The sequence below is a fragment of the Carassius auratus genome, chromosome 16 (assembly GCF_003368295.1).
Source record: "Carassius auratus strain Wakin chromosome 16, ASM336829v1, whole genome shotgun sequence".
In the NCBI taxonomy this organism is placed as follows: Eukaryota; Metazoa; Chordata; class Actinopteri; order Cypriniformes; family Cyprinidae; genus Carassius; species Carassius auratus.
The window spans coordinates 24,865,368-24,882,130 of NC_039258.1; the positions used below are offsets into that span (position 1 = coordinate 24,865,368).

General features: G+C 36.3%; 1 long non-coding RNA gene across 1 annotated transcript; it reads right to left on the reverse strand.

Moving 5' to 3' along the window:
* Positions 1-14,284: 14,284 nt before the first annotated feature.
* On the reverse strand, positions 14,285-14,894 carry LOC113116861 (uncharacterized). Its single transcript, XR_003294088.1, has 2 exons — positions 14,813-14,894; positions 14,285-14,707 (listed from the first exon to the last, which is right to left on the reverse strand). It is a non-coding gene; the product is annotated as an uncharacterized LOC113116861 (long non-coding RNA).
* Positions 14,895-16,763: the final 1,869 nt, after the last annotated feature.

The following is a 16,763-nucleotide window of genomic DNA, read 5'->3' on the forward strand; positions in this document are numbered from 1 at the left end:
CGCTATGACTATAATCAAATACAGGCATGTTGATGTGTTCAGGACAGGACTCTTATCAAACTTGTTCAATTTGGGGCAGATTGGACACTGTATGTCTGAATTACAGTAACTTCCTGATTCACTGCAGTAATATGATGCTTTAGCATTTAGCTAATTGTTGCTAACATGTTTTAGTATGCTTCTAGCATGCTGCCAGTGTATTTATAACTTGATGGCACTTTTAATATGGTGTTGGTGCAGTGGATAAGACACATGCCTTTGCTGTGAGAGACCCGGGTTCGAATCCACTGTGAGACACCAATGTGTCCCTGAGCAAGGTACTTAACCCCTAGTTGCTCCAGAGGCGTGTGACCTCTGACATATATAACAGTTGTAAGTCGCTTTCGATAAAAGTGTCAGCTAAATGAATAAAATGTAAATCTAAAATGTAATATGTTCCTAGGAGTCACTAACAGTGTTACATATGACAGTTCCTGTTACCAACAGGTGGCGCTATGACTATAACTCAATACGGGCATGCTGATGTGTTCAGTACGGGACTCTTGTCAAACGTGTGAAGTTTGGGGCAGATTGGATGTTGCTAGCCTGAGTTACAGCAACTTCATTATTCAATGCCATAGTTGGCATGCTTTAGCACTTATCTAAGTGTTGCTAGTATGTATCTAGTATGTTGCCAGCCTATTTAACACTTGTTTACACTTTTTAATATGTTCCTAGGAGTCTGTAACAGTGTTAACCATGTCACTTCCTGTTACCAACAGGTGGCGCTATGACTATTACTAAATTTTGTCATGGGTGTTTGTTCAGAACAGAACACCTATCACACGTGTGAAGTTTGGGGAAGATCAGACATTGCTTTCCTGAGTTACAGCAACTTCCTGTTTCATGGCGAAACATCAAAATTTGTCCGGCCGCCAGGGACACACCCCTTGGACGAAAGCTCAGAACCTTTGCAATTTAACATCACAAAAGTCTTATGATGACCCTCACCAAATTTGAGGTCTTGATGACCCTCACCAAATTTTGTCAATGTACGAGGCATGGAAATGGCAAAAACTGCACAAAAATCATACAGGAAATTCAAAATAACATACTTCCTGTTGGGTTTAGGATTTTGTACCAAGATACTTTTTTTGTAGGTAAAGGTTTGTTACATGTGTATAACGATTTTCGCCAGTTCTGATGCGTGTGCAAAGTTTTGTGAGTTTTAGAGCATGTTTAGGCCCTCAAAAATGCGATTTATTTCAGAGAAGAAGAAGAAGAAGAAGAAATGGAACAATTCCAATAGGGTCCTCACACTGCAGTGCTCAGGCCTTAATAATTTAAAGCGATACATAATGTAAGGTAGGGCTTATCTCTCTCATTCGGGACAAATCCAAACATGTTGCCCATTTGAAGCTAAACTCTTATTTATTAGGTAAAATAGGCTTTGGATTTCACATGTGTTTCATTATCGACGGATACATTATTATTTAACCAATAATGAATCGAAAGGACTTTATAAAAATTTTTGATGAGTAGACTGTAGCCTAAGACGATTCTATTTTTAATGGCTTTTAAGGATGTTATAATGTAATATTATAATGTTATTGTTTTACATCTTCCTTTCATTTTACAATTACATTCAGTTCGCAATCCGTGCCTTTGCGCCACCTGGTGTAAGTTGCGCAAATGATTTTTAACACGTGACTGACTTGCAGTTAACCCTGCGTCTGAGGTACGTGCAGCGGTATTACCCATTTTGGATGTCTAAATACTGTACAGTAACGGAGGTCTTAATTTGTTTGATTTTTCCATGTTAAACAATACCTTTAAAATCAACTGGTTGAGGAATAACTTGAAAAATCCATTCAGTATTTGGAATATTATACCAAAGTATATCTTATCACAGTTGGGAAGTTTGAATTTCTATTATTATGTAACTACAGTATTGAGAAGATCCCTGTTGTTCTTTCTAATTTCCACAAACAAGCATTTTTGGCATGGTCTATGACTATCAAACACAATTTTCCTCCAACTATTTACTTGATTTGGAATAATAAGAATATCTGTTATAAACATAAGTCCCTATTTTTTTGAAAACTGGTTTAAGAATGGTATCAGTCAGGTTAGACAGTTATTTCATCAGAATGGTTACTTGTTTACTTATCTACATGAAGAATTTCTTTCTACAACAAAACAGTGTGCCACTGTTTTTGGTGATATCCCGAATGGGCCTTTAAGGGCTTTAACCAGGGCTTGACATTAACACCTTCCAAATGCGGGTGGATTTTGCTTGTGGTGGGTAACACAGTGACTCCAACTAGCCACTTTGACGGGTTGAATAATTATAGTGTTTTTAAAAGGCATCTGAAATAGGCCATATTGCAGTGTGACATTATGACACTACAACTCCCATGAGTATTACATGCACACTAGTGATGCGCGTGTCAGGGTTTTTTCCAACCCGCGGGTCCCACTTTTATGAAATTATTTGGCCCCCGCCGCAAATAAAGTACAATTTCCTTACCTGACCCGACCCGCATGTTATGAGGCGGCCTATTGTAATTCAGCTAGCAAACTGCGCTATGTCTACTTTTAAACTAAGCAAGTCTTACGGAAAACAAATATTCTGTGGTTATGTAATCCATATGAAAACAGGCGATGTCCTGTCTTTCACGTCTCCTTTCATTATATCTGATTGCCTGTGCCCATGTGCTGAACGTGCTATAGATATTATTATGTTCCATTTGAAGCATGCAGCGTGTAAACTCCCATACCACAGCAAACAAAGCAGCGAGACTGTTCTTCAAGTTTTTTCTATTTTATTTTTACTTTTCGCTTCGTGCTTTGCTTCACCCCAATAAAATGCACTGAGGATTACCTAAGGATTTGTGTTTTGGATTACCTCAGAAAAAAAAACAATGAAGCGATTGATCCAGCAGAGATCATAAACATGAATATATATATACAGTGGGGATCGAAAGTTTGGGCACCACTTGCAGAATCTGTGAAAATATGAGTAATTTTCAAAATATAAGAGAGATCATACTAAATGCATGTTATTTTTTATTTAGTACTGTCCTGAGTAAGATATTGTACATAAAAGATATTAACATTTAGTCCACAAGACAAAGACATTGCTGAAATTATTAAAATAACCCAACTCCAAAGTTTGGGAACCCTTGGTTCTTAGTACTGTGTGTGGTCACCTGATAATCCACGACTGTCTTTCTGTTTTGTGATGGTTGTGCATGAGTCCCTTGTTTGTTCTGAACAGTTAAACTGAGCAGCGTTCTTCAGAAAAATCTTTAAGGTCCTGCAGATTCTTCAGTTTTCCAGCATCTTTGCATATTTGAACCCTTTCCAGCAGTGACTTCATGATTTTGAGATACATCTTTTCAGACTGAGGACATTTGAGGGACTCAAACACAACTATTTAAAAAGATTCAAACATTCACTGATGCTCCAGAAGGAGATGCATTACGAGCTGGGGGTGAAAACTTTTGGAATTTGAAGATCAATGTAAATTGTACTTAATTTGTGTACCGGGAAACATACAAGTATCTTCTGTTGCTTACGAAGGGCAGAACTAAATGGAAAACAATTATATTTCAACAAAATAAGAAAAATTTGGCCATCTTCGTCGTGTTCAAAAGTTTTCACCCCCCAGCTCTTAATGCATCTTGTTTCCTTCTGGAGCATCAGTGAATGTTTGAATCTTTTTAAATAGTTGTGTTTGAGTCCCTCAAATGTCCTCAGTCTGAAAAGATGTATCTCAAAATCATACAGTCACTGCTGGAAAGGGTTCAAATATGCAAAGATGCTGGAAAACTGAAGAATCTGCAGGACCTAAAAGATTTTTCTGAAGAACGCTGCTCAGTTTAATTGTTCAGAACAAACAAGGGACTCATGCACAACCAACACAAAACAGAAAGACAGTCGAGGATCATCAGGTAACAGAACACAGTACTAAGAACCAAGTGTTCCCAAACTTTTGAGTGGGGTTATTTTAATAATTTCAGCATTTTTTTTTGTCTTGTGGACTAAATGTTAATATCTTTTATGTACAATATCTTACTCAGGACAGTACTAAATAAAAAATAACATGCATTCTCATACAGATTCTGCAAGGGGTGCTCAAACTTTCGATCCCCACTGTATATATATATATATATATATATATATATATATATATATATATATATATATATACTTGTATTAGTTTTCACATAACATGTACACATTTTACTACTTAGAATTTTTCCAAACTATAATTCCTGACTAATGTATAATCAAGTGACACATATTATAAAGTTTCTTTCACATCTTCTAAATGTTCTACTGTACTACTAGTATCAGTGACCAACACACAAATGTTAATAATGTAGTTTATCATTTAGTGTATTTGAGAGCACATAAACAATATACACTTTGCAAATGCTAGTTATGTGATGTTCATTGTTCATGCATAAACATTTTCTTTCTCAAAAACAGTCATGTACATACATGCTATTTACATATTATTGTAGCCCAGTTTGTACTGAATCTAGTGTTTTCAGACTTTAGCTATGTATATGTTTATAAGCAACTGAAAAAAAGCACAAAAGTTAGGGCATGTCAAAACTTTTCCGGGCCCCCAAAAACCCCTAGACATCAGAGGGTTACGTAAACGGCTCTCTCTTTGAATCATTGGTTCACATGATTCATTCAAAACGTGGATTTATTCAGAAAGGAAACACCTCTGTGTTGCTCTGAGATACACAACAATTTTATGGCTTTAAAGAAAACAGCAGTTGCTGGAGACAGGGAAACACAGGGCTTAAGAACACTGGAGAAAACAAGCTAATTAATAAAACACAACTGGAAACAAATGAAGATCTAATCAGGGACAGGAACAAAAACCAAATAAGGGCAAGGATGGCACAGGGGGAGGGAAACAACACAACGTAAACACCATTCTGACATACGTGACATTTTTGGCCAAAATATTTTGAATTGGTGCCTTGCTCAAGGACAACTAAGTCATGGTATTGCCGGCCCGAGACTCGAACCCACAACCCTAGGTTATTTATTTATTATTATTTTATTTTAAGTCCAACATTCCAGCTTTGTAAATATTCAAATCAAATTCTTGATGACATGAATCCATAAGTTTGTATGCCCATACTGATAAATTTTTTTTATAATAATAATTATTGTGCTGACTGACATTTGTGTGTATGCATAAGTTATGCCTCCCCGTGAGCACACAATATCCCTATAAAGTACATTACTGCAAAATGTCTTGGCAGATTCACACAAATATAATCTGTTTCAACTTACGTGAACGTTTAGTTAATGGTTGGGGAAAAATCGGATGTATAGCATTGTATTAGATAAATGCATTACAATAGCTCTTAATATAGATCTGCCTCAATGTTAAATCAAACATTAAAAGAAAAGATGGAATCGCTTGCGGCTCTTGATTAAAATCATGTGCATCGTTGATTCTGACAGGTCAAGTTATTCAAGCTCACATCAGCTAACTCTTAGCTGATCCCCATCTACCTGTAGGAATATAACAACTAAGCATACATACATCAGGTACCTCCATATTATCAACAATTTTTGCGTTGCTCAACAGCTAATTAACCTCCTCCATCCCCAATTCCCACACTGTCAGTAAGGATTCAGCCTTCTGATTCTCCTTTGAATCAGACTAATTATAAAATGTGTACATAAAATCATTGAAATTTAATGATATCTGCAATACATTTATCTTGGTTCTGTTCTATTTACCCTGGGGGGTTATTGCTGCTCTCCCTACTCTCATCCATGCTAGGCAGGTCGGCCCCAGATAATTCTGAATGCAGGTGCTGAAGGTTGTTTGTTTGTTTTTTATATAAAAAATAAAATCGCTATATAGGTGCATTTCAAGTGTTTATGAGGAGTGTCAGAGTATTATCATGCTTACTGTGTGACATGGGAGTACCTGTACAATATTTTGTATTTATTTATTTATATAGAAAAACAGCTTTCTGCCATCTCATCCAGTCTCTATGAATGGAGCACAACAATGAACCGGCTCACAGACATAAGAAATAAATATCGGAAGCTTGAAATGTCTACTATTAAACGAGCCAATTGAAATAAAAAACAAATCCTCTTTAAATATGTTGTACATATGAAAAGGTGCATTTCTCTATTAAAGGCACATCCTAGCCTACTGTGGAAATGGAGAGTCAGTGCCGGTTCATAATCATTACTTCTGCTGGTGCTTTACAATTACGCCTTTATGCGTGCTTGAGTATGGAATATAGTCTATAATATGTCTAAATGCATATTAAAAGATGGCTTAGTAAGTTATTATATTAATTGATTTAATATAAACGTGCGACTAGTTGACATGAAAAATCCTTAGTCGGGGGCAGGCCTACTTGGCACAAGGAACCAATCAATTTTTCAAATATGACATTATGAAATATGCGACTGCACATCATGTCACATTGTATTGCATTGCACAAGTTATGCATCCGTAACGAATTAAATGTTTTTACTTTGTTTAGTCTCCTGCTTCTCGACTTGTCTCCTGAGACAAAAACTCTAACACTCTCACAGTGTTTAGAAGAGATACTAACAACATCTCACAATGTGCTTAGATATTTTTCCTAGTCTAAAGACTCTGATGGTCTCATATTTTTCTCCTCCAATGTTTAAACCAGATCTCAACAGCATCACACACTGTGTTTAGGTTTTTCTCAGAGTCTAAAGACTCTGGTAGTCTCATATTTGTCTCTTTAAAAGTTTTAGAAGAGATCTCAACAACAACAAACACTGCGCTCAGATTTTAGCCTTCTTAACTAGACACTCTGGATCTCTCACATTTGTGCTGTAAGGATCCACCCACCGGCCCAAATAGCAGAATCCCGCATCCTGGTCGAAGGTTTAATGCGTATTTCATTCTTTTACTTGCGTTTCTGAATTTATCAGGATTTAGTTTAAATCCTAGTCTAGCTCCATTCTCAATCTGACTCCAATTTCATATGATCATTAAATCTAGACAATGTTTCTATTTAAAAACTGATCACAAAGGTTGATTATGTATCAATTTTGATATTTGATTATTCCAGACTCACTATACTTTCAATTATCCGTTCACTCGGGACCTAATGTCTCTTTTAAGTCTCACGCTAGCTTCACGTGGATCTTACGGTCACAAACTCGCCAGTCTGATGCTAGTCAGAGGATGTAGGTAGACTAATACATGTTTTGCCTGCCGCCTAGGGCCAGGGCCGGCTTTGCCGACAGGAGACACAGGCTGCCGCCTGGGGCGCCATCTGCTGGACGGGGCGCAAAATTGCAGAATAATAAAACAAAAAGTTAATTAAATGTATGTATCGTATTATGAAAGCTGCACACACGCTGTACACTTACTGTGCACTGTCCACACATTGCTTGTATTTGTCCATTTCTTTTACTAGATTTACAATCCTAAAAAACGACTGAGTCACTCTGACAGGCAGCTGTCAAACTCAATCGCGCATTGCTCAGGAGTGGCGCGAAAACATCTGACAGCTGGTTATAGCGCTTTAAATGATGGGGTAAAAGCCCCCCTGGCAGTTGTAGGCTATAAATGATCATATATGTATAATCTTTTATGATGAAAAGAACACCCAAGCCATCGGGATCGGCTTTCCGAAAACGAAGGAAGGAGGAGGAAGAAAAACGGGCCCAAAGCAGAGGTAACTTATGTAGACTAACGTTATATCATCAAGCTCACAGCCTACCCGGAGGAGATAAAGATGAAGATGACCAACAACTTTTTACAGCTTAACAGTAAATAAAATGCATTATTATTATTATTATTATTATTATTATTATTATTATTATTATTAATTAATTAATATTATTATTATTATTATTATTATTATTATTATTATTATTATTATTATTATTAATTAATTAATTAATATTAATATTAATATTATTATTATTATTAGTAATGTTTTTTTTTTTTTTATTGTCAGCTGATAAAACCTGTGCTTCAGAGACCATATTCATATAACATCTAAGGCTAAATGTAGCTCTTAACTGGCTGAGGGTGATTAACAATAAACAATAGAAAATCAGTCCAGTCTCCCCAGCTGTAAATGTCATTGGCTGTTAAAGTCTTGTGTTGCTTGTAATAAATTGACATGTTGATAACACCTAATATTTCATAATGCTCTCAATTACATGTTGATGCATACTGTATGCATTAGTGAGTGTGGTGGGGTGACGGTCTGGGATGGGTGAGTACGAGGCTGGGGGGGGGGGGGGTATATATTACAGTGTACTCACTACAAAAAACTAGACTACACCACTGTTACAGCTGTTGATATCACCACGCACAGTTCCTTGCTAGATGTGTAAAATACACAATACAGTATCTCGAAACTTTTTCCAAATAAATTTACTTTTGAATCATGTCCAGTTGCAATGAGACATTATCTGCAGCCATGACAGACATCTGTTGACGCTGCGGCACTGTCTACACCTGCTGGACCTCACGGTGAAGAATGTAAACTTTTTTCTGATTTGGAGTATGATTGCAGGACAGATCTTTCATGATTTTGTTTTTCAATTATTAATAAGAAGGCATACAAATATGAATTTAATATTTGTATTATATCAGAAGAAAGCTGTTACAAGTGGGTGTGTAGCGGAATTTTGACTTCATCCGACACGTCGGGGAGTGAAAATTGCACTGTCTAACACACAGCATGACATTTTACGCCAGTCTCTGTTTCTTGTTTACGCTGTAGCATCTATCCAGCCATCAAGCAGCAGCAGCACATTTACTGAGCTACAATCTCAGCATTAAGAACCAGGTGAGTCGGCTACTTGTTAGGCTATTTGTAACATACAGTAGAAACGGTCTTTTTCAAATTGAACGGCTTATCACATATATCGATATATGCCATCTTAATCTATCCACACCAGACACTTGTTTTTGACACAATCAATGCTAAATACTCTGAAGACACCCTAACATACACATTTGAAATTGTCTTCTTACTTAAAGATGTTGTATTTCTAATAACTTCACATTGTCAAATTATGTTGTAAATTTGCATAAAATTATGGACATTAGTTTGTGTGTTCATACTAAATTAACATTTATTGGCATTCATAATGGCATTTTCATCAATAGTTTGGCATAGTAACTACAACTCTATTACTTGAATAAGACATTATCGTGGGTTACATTTTCCATGTAACCCTACTGAGTTTACTCATTATAGGACACAGTGAACACCTGAAAACCTGGGTCTTGTATTTGAAGTAAAATCATCACTATTGCATCTACAGATATTTTATAGTTGCTCTATGTTTGTGTTTAATTTTCTCACAGAAGAAGGACACAGCACCAGCAGACTCAGTGCTCCAATCCAACAGCCTGAAGACACATCATCAGCTTCAACAGATGTAAGCTGGCCCTGTGGATCCTGCTGACTGGCCACACCAGTTGACTGATGCAGTGAGAACTGAATTAATTAGTTGAGGATCTTATGAAGTAAAAACAGATTTCACATTCCCTAAAAGTGAGGATGGAAGAAGTTTCCATCACCACTATGCCCACAGGCAGTTAGTGAATGGGGAGAAAATCAAGAGAACGTGGCTGATGTATTCGCCCAAAATGGATAGTTTATACTGTTTCTGTTGCAAGCTCTTCTCCCAGAAAGCATTTAAATTAAGTAGGGATGGGTTTCAATATTGGAAATATGTAGTGAGACTCTAAAAATGCATGAGAATAGTCCAGAACACACCAAGAACATGGGATTGTGGAAGGAGCTAGAGAGCCGCATAAGAACAGGCCAAACAATAGACAAAGTGGAAATGGCACTGATAAATGCAGAAAGAAGACGGTGGCGTGAAGTGCTTACCAGGTTGGTCGCCATCATCCAGTCATTGGCTGAGCGCAACATTGCACTCAGGGGGACCACTGACAAATTAAATGCACCTAACAATGGCAACTTCCTGAAGGAAGTGGAGCTCATGGCTCAGTTTGATCCTGTCCTAAAAGAGCATGTTGCCAAGGTGGAAGGAGGAGCGAACCATACATCATACCTCGGAAAAAATATCCAAAATGAAATCATTGACTGTATCAGTGAAAGGATCGTGGAGTCCATTGTGTCTGAAATCATACAGTCAAAATATTTTTCAATAATTTTAGACTGCACTCCAGATTTGAGCCAAAAAGAGCAGTTGTCAGTGATTCTGAGAACTGTTTCAATTGAAGGCATTCCACAAATAAAAGAGCACTTCCTGGGGTTCCTTGAGGCAGAAGAAACAACTGGAGAATGCCTTTCAGCCCTAATTTTAGGGAGACTTCAAGAGTTACGCATCCCATTTGAAGACTGCAGAGGGCAGGCATATGATAATGGTGCAAATATGAAGGGGAAGAAGGCAGGTGTTCAAGCAAGACTACAGCAAATAAACCCCTGCACACTATTTGTGCCATGCGGAGCACACTCTGTTCATTTAGTTGTCTCAGATGCAGCAAAGAGCTCTGCAGATGCAACATGCAACTGGCTACTTTGGCTACCTGCAAAAATTGTTCACTTTGTTTTCTGCTTCCACTAAAAGGTGGTCCATTCTCCAAAAGCACGTGAACACAACACTGAAGTCCTGGGCAGATACACGATGGGAGAGCCGAATTAACAGTGTGGCGGCTGTAAGGTTTCAAGCTGCCAAAGTTAGAGATGCGCTCATTGAGGTGAGAGACAGCACAGCAGACTCAGTCATAAAATAAGAAGCACAGTCTCTAGCTGAAGAAGTTGGTTCATACCGCTTCTGCATTTGCACTGTTGTCTGGTATGATATTCTAGTAAAAGTCCAGAATGTCAATAAACTGCTGCAATCTCCAACCATGCACTTGGATGTTGCTGTGGACCTCCTGAAAAAAAGCTGAGGTCTCCCTTGCCAGTTACAGAAGCACTGGTTTTGCATATGCACAATCCTCTGCAAAATAATTGTGTGAGGAGATGAATGTAGTTGCTTCCCTAAAGCAGAAGAGGCTCAGAGTGACCAAAATGCAGTTTTCCTACGAGGCTCCCGATGAGCAGCTTAGTGATGCACTGAAGAGAATGGAAGTTTATTTTTTCAATGCAGCTGTTGATGTGTGCATTTCATCTCTAAGAGAGAGAACAGAAATGATGGGTGACATTGCTAGCAAGTTTAGTGTTCTCACAAACTTCCCTGATCTCCCAGCTGATAAGCTTGTGAAGCAAGCTAAAGAACTGACCCACACCTTGACCTTTGGAGATAAATCAGGCTTAGATGCGGAAGAACTGATTGTGGAAACCCAAAATGACAACACATGAACTGCTGGTGTTTCTTGATGAGAAAAACCTTAAGGAAGCATATCCCAATCTATGGATAGCACCTGAGAATTGCTGTCACCAAGCTTCTCCAAACTCAAGCTAATAAAAACATATTTGCGATCCACAATGTCTCAGGAACGTCTCAGTGGACTGGCATTAATAAGCATCAATCAGGAAGTGTCAAAACAAATTTCATTTGATGAAACCATACATGCCTTTGCTGCCAGGAAGTCCAGACTTGTTAAGTTTTGAATGACATTGGAAAGAGTTTGAGATTATCTCTTTGTGTAAATAGCCCACAATTTTAACCCCAATTTTAACCCCAAGTTTTCTACTGTATCCTTCAGGTTGTTGCTTTTAAAGAGTTGTTGTGTGAAAACTTAAAATAAAAAATTAATAACTACGGAATAACTGGGGAGCTGCTTTTTCCGGGGGTGGGGGGGGAGGGCACTCTCGCCTTGGGCACCACATAACCTACAGCTGGCCCTGCTAACAGCAGTGATAGACAGAAATTAAAAGGTCTCCGATGATGTGCCTACTGCTCCTATCATTCTTGAGCCTTCAGTTTGACCTATCCTAGCCATAGATTTGTGGTAACAAAAGCCTCCTCACAGTTTACTAGTCATAATGATTCCAGATGAGTTTAGGATAAATCAAATATAACAATTTATTATTAGTCAGGTATAATTGTATCATGTCAATTACATAATGAAACAATTAGAAGCCAATTTAGAAAGGAGAGTGCAATTGTGAATCACATTGTAACCATGTGGCAACCTTTCTCCTGCACAGACATTGTAATCACATGGGGAACGACCACATAATCCACGCAGGAGACAAACAAATTTAACATAGTCACACATGTAATAGTTATTCTAATTTAAGACACATGGTCTAAAATGTATAGCAAAGCACAAAGTATTTTAGAGAATAAACTTAACTAGCCAATGTGCACAGGTAGTAACACAAACAACTATACAATGTTCTCTATGGGCGCAATGTGTTCAACACAATAACATTTTTGAGTAAATAATAATATACCCAACTTCAGAAAGATACATAGTATGGAGCATATGAGATGCACTCCACAATATGGGCTAATGTGACTACAGAATCGCCCCCTACTGTTTTGTCACTCCCCTTAAATACTCAGACCAGACAACAAAGAAATCTTCAAATCAGTTGTAAAAACATAACGTTCATTTTGGTTCAATAGGTTCCCGTGGTCACATAACCTGGTTGGAGTTAAACATTCTCAAAGACCCCTAAAGGGGGACACACCTCCTTCTCAGCAGAACACAATTCTACAAAAGTTCTTGATCTTTCTCATTATATAAATGACTATTGTGAAATTGAGACCATTTTACCATTGGCACAGAGACCTTTAAAATTATTACAAACCTGAATTGGTAACACTTTACAATAAGGGTACATGATTAATGATGTACTAATATCTGAATTAATAGTTTATTAATCATGAACTAATTAATGGACCAATAAGGAATTAATGATGGACTAACCTTAGCTACGCCTGGAATCATGAGGATTCATGTGTTAACTACAGCCACCTTAACTACACGTTAACACACGTTTGTTAGTTAACATGTTAATTAACAACGAATGATCAGCTTCATCAAGTTGACTCTTTAAGAAGAAAGAAGAACAGCAGACATCACTCAGAACTGTATCAACTTGATCAGCACTAATCTTGCACTGTTTTATTGCATTTCACACATACACCACGCTTCAGTATTACTCCTGACTTGTACACGTGACTGGTGCAGACAATTTTTAAGCATTTCAAAATGTACTTTTCACTATCCCTGGTTAACAACTTACCAGAAATGTTGTTCTTGACGACAGCTCTGATTATATTTATTTCCAGGAAGAATGTTGTTTCGTAAATGTGGAGTGTATTAAGGTGATGTGCTTCAGTTGGATTATTGCATTTCATTATCATTTACTTTACATCGTTCCCACATCATGGATAACTTCGTGAAAATTAATTCGGTTACAAATACTTTACCTAAATTCATTTTGTTTCAAGTGATTTTCCTTTATGTTACTCTGTTTCATCCAACCTCAAAGAATACATACCTCCATTCACTTATTTAAATAGCCTGGAAACTATACTGCATGTGCAACTGATCACTTAATTTATGACTTATGTTGAGATGCCTCGACAAATCATGAACTCATGCTAGTTAATGACTAGTTAATAATGAGTTAACCATCATGTGCCCCTTCAAGTAAAGTCATGACATAAAGATGCCTCAACAAATCATGAACTCATGCTAGTTAATGACTAGTTAATAATGAGTTAACCATCATGTGCCCCTTCAAGTAAAGTCATGACATAAAGATGCCTCAACAAATCATGAACTCATGCTAGTTAATGACTAGTTAATAATGAGTTAACCATCATGTGCACTTCAAGTAAAGTCATGACATAAAGATGCCTCAACAAATCATGAACTCATGCTAGTTAATGACTAGTTAATAATGAGTTAACCATCATGTGCCCCTTCAAGTAAAGTCGTGACATAAAGATGCCTCAACAAATCATGAACTCACGTTAGTTAATGACTAGTTAATGAGTTTGATGTTACAGATTATAAAGAAGTTTCCCCTTAAGTATTAAAGACTAAAGTTTGGAATCTTATTTAGCCTAGTACAACTACTAAAGATGAGTTAAAATGTTAAACAGAAGTACAAATCAACCATTATATAAGTACTAGATTTATTAAAGAAAAAACAAGCACTGTAAAAGTAGCACAAGAGTAAAGCACAACAAATAAAAATCAAATAAATTAAAATAAAACCTGAAAATAAACATTTCCAAATATCAATGCCCTTATAAAATTTACTATTAACCTAAAACAAATGCCTACATAAACACTGTTGTTCAATTTGCAGTGAACCCATGTAACATATGCATAAAAATGTGCAAACACACGTTTTATAATAAAAATTTATATATGAACATTATAACATTGTCAGGATTAAATGATTTAAACAAATTCCTAACACAAGAACAACCCCCTAACAACTATAATGTGTGCTTATCGTTCATTTTTTATTTATGTCAAGCAGGTCATTTGCCTCTTTCATTTGTTTAATCACATCCTCATTGGCCTTTTCTTTACAAAGACAAAGACAGCTTTCGGCAAATTTCAGGATGCTATCTCCCTTTTTAAACATCTGCCTTAGCTTGCGGAATGATTCTGGATTAGCTGCTGCTAACTCTGCAATTGGAGCCTGGGTGACTATTGTGTTCCTGTCAACGTTTAGTCTGTTGTAGGCCTCTGCCTTACTCAGGCCCTGTTTTACAAGGTTTAATACCTTGTAGTACCTCTTCAGCGATTCTTCTGGGGTATGCACTGAAAAAATAAAATAAACAAACTTTTATAAGATGGGTGACTATGAAATTACTTATCCTAAGCAAAGGAAAAATTGTATAAAGTATCATTATTAAAATGACATACCTCTTTTGGAATAGTCAGAAGTCAATTTCTTTGATTTCTTATGTCTTTTCGCTCTGTGTTTCTCCTTAACCTTTCTTTTTTTTTGTGTTTTGGGGGCTCAGAATCAGAGGACTCGGAAGTTGAAAAATTTGAAGATTCAGAAGTACTGCTCTTTCTTGTCGTTGCAGTCTGTGTAGGTACCCCTTCTGAGGGACCCTTCTGAATTAAAGCTGTGACAGACAATAATAAATTAACTGAGAACAAAGTAAACTTAAACAAAATATGGATAAAACTGCAAATGTTCCAAACTGTACAAGCACAAAATTATGGACAAATATAATTCAACAGCACTGAAAGTGATTGCATACATTGGGCTCTCCCAGACTAATTTTTTTTTTAGTTGACAATAAACTGATTAAACTGATGATTATACAGTCTATAGAGGACCAGGAAGTTCTCGGATTACATCCAAAATATCTTCATTTGTGTCTAAAGATGAACAGAGGTATTATGGGTTTAGAACGACATAAGGGTCATTAATGACAGAATTTTCATTTTTGGGTGAACTAACCCTTTAAGTTGCTTCATGTAGGGTACAATGTGACTGGCTGGAGGGTAACTTACCATCTTCAAGTCTTGCACGAAGATAATTTCTCTCCTCTTTCAGAGAGTTAACCTTATCCTCAAGGTGAAGGATTTTCTGTTTTTGAACTTCTATTGTTTGCTTTGCATTTTGGAATTGTATTTGTATGGTGGGTGCAACTTCTAAAAGTAAAGAAAATGACAAGAATTTTTAAACATTCATAAAAATGTTGGCATAAAAGAATAAATAAATACTTTTATGAAAGAGTTATTGTACATTGTAAAATTGCACAATAAAAATAAAAACTATTAAAAGTGCTCTGAACACTTCTGCAAGCAGCGTTTTTTTTTTCTGTTAAGACACTATGAGTAAAGTGAGTAAAGACACAATGTGTAACATTTTTGCAATAAAATATCCAAAAACCACTTGCATAGTATTATATATTTTGTACAGCTGTGTACTTGTGTTATTTCAAACATTCTCAAAGATTTGTAAATATTCTGGGTTTAAGAAATGACTCATCCCTGGCCATAGTTGCCCAGCAATGATGCCATTTCTGCATGAATATGCTACACATACTTAACTAGACTGAGTGAAGGACTGAGCACGTGCATAGTTTCATGCTCAGTTATTGCATTATCAAGCTTTGCCTCTGTTATTGTTTTGAAAATGTGATCTCTAGCGAAAAAAAATTAATATTGTGCCTTTAAAATGTACATAACAATGTTCTGTGAAAATATAAATAATCATTTAATCATATAATATAACAAAGTATTAATAGAATTGTTATTACTAAAACACCTTTCAAATTTTTGGAAAGATTAGTTATTTATGATTTTGAAAAATGTCTTCTGTTCACCAGGGCTGCATTTATCTGATCAAAAAAATTAAAACAATAATTTTGTGAAAAATTACAATAAAAAAAGTTCTCTATTTTAATGTATTATTCAAAGTACATGTAACGCAAGGTCATTTGCAATTTTAACTGACAAAAAGCTGTATAAAGTATCACTTTTTTATGCGGCTCATCCAAATCTAAAATTATTATAGTATTTTGAAACATGAAGTGCATTGACCAGAGTAGCCTACTTGCACACTTGCTGTGCAGTGTGCATACCTGTTCTTGCATTTTCCTGAACAGCAGACACAGGGACTGTAAATGTAAAGAAAGGGCTGGTAAGTTCACATTCTAATGTGATAACAGTAATACTATAAAGTACTATTAGAATTTTATACAATTTTGTTTTTTTAATTGTACATAATACAATTTATTGGTGTAATTAAAAAGCAGAATTTTACTTCACTTGGAAAAAAAAAATACTCCAGTGCCACATGATCTTTAAGGAATCATTACAATTTGATTTGATACGCAAGAAACATTTAAGATTA